We start from the raw sequence: 1,552 nt of genomic DNA on the forward strand, positions 1-1,552 counted from the left end.
CATGAAGGTTAATGCTATTCAGCTATCACAAAACTTTAATATCAGTCCATCAGTTGAGAGAAACTTAGCAAGATTCACAGGTATAAAAAAACCACGCTGAAAGTGCCTACTCAGATAAGATAAAAGGCCATGTTTGCACCTCATCCAATTAAATAAAATCAAGTTCCTCAAAAAATAATCTTGCTCTACCTCCCCACCACAGCCACTTCCTGGTTTCATCTACTGAAATTCAAGTGAGTTCTTTTTTGGGTTTTTTTTTTTTTTTTTTTCGTTTTAACCAAAAGCCAGTATGTCTAGGACAAAGAGAAGACTCATTAAAGCCACTGTAATGCAAATGACACGAATGTTACTCGAAAAATACCTGTGCTACCAGAATAATTAAACACTGAGCAAGTGCAAACTCAGAAACTCTTGTAGGATTATTCTCAAAGCTTTTTTTTCTTGTACATATGCAAAACTCCATACTTTTTGTGAGCTTAGTGCCAGTTGAACTCAGGAATTTTAAGAATTCTGGCACTGTGATAGGCCTTCTCAACGTTTAGGGCCAGCCATATTTACTATGCTGGAAAAGCAAAAGCAGTAGCAAAACCAACAAAGAAACCCAGCACCCAACTGTAAGCAAACATGGGCACAAACAAAGCCATGTTTCATTCACTGATTTAAACTAAAAGGGCTTTTTAAAATCAGGGAGCCAAATTTGACTTTCCTCTGCTCTTAGAGGAAACCAGCAGCTCTTCACTTTAGTATCATTACTCAAAATTTACACTGGTAAAAGGTGGTCTCTTGGATCCTGCTCTGGGGGAAGGAGGGGTTCTTTGATCTTTCTTCAAACCTGGCCTCCTCTGTGGACGCTACTTTGCGGCACAGAAGTTGAGGTGGTCCCCTCCTCATGTGAAAGGGCCTGCAGAAGGACCCGGGAAGGCCAGCTGTAACTCTACACCCCACAGTGGTGCGATGCAAAATGCCAAGGCTGCACAGGCTGCCTGCAGCAGCCTCACCCCCAAGGCAGATCACAGTACGTTAGGAAAGTAGTACCCATAGGTCTCAGGTCTAGAGAACAAATTGCCTTGATGCTCCCTAGAGGCATGCTTCTTCCCTTCCTCTATTTCTGAATTTTCTCACTGTGTACAAGCAAAGGCGATCCCTTTCGTTGCTGTTAATAACAAAATGGTGACTTACCCTCACCAGAAGTACCAGTAAGTGCATGCAACTTCTGGAATCTTTGCAGTACTGGCTATGTGGCAAACTTGTATCTAATGAAAGCTACTTATTGTTACCTATTTTTCCTCACTTTAAAGATACAAATTAAGGAAATGAACTCTAGTTAATGTTAACTGTAGTTAAAGTTGATAAAGAGGTCGTCTTTTATGCTGTGCAAGTACACCCTTTAAAAAGGTCAGTTGTACTAGTACAGCCTGAAAAAAATACAAATGTGAGATACTGAAACATTAGACTGCACATGCTGTGTCTGAGGGGTTTTCAATCCATTTTTCTTCCTCCCTTCCCAACAGCTAAAAAATACTTAGAAATAAAGCAGAAAACACACTTCCGT

Source organism: Strix uralensis, chromosome 6, assembly GCF_047716275.1.
Source record: "Strix uralensis isolate ZFMK-TIS-50842 chromosome 6, bStrUra1, whole genome shotgun sequence".
Classification (NCBI taxonomy): domain Eukaryota; kingdom Metazoa; phylum Chordata; class Aves; order Strigiformes; family Strigidae; genus Strix; species Strix uralensis.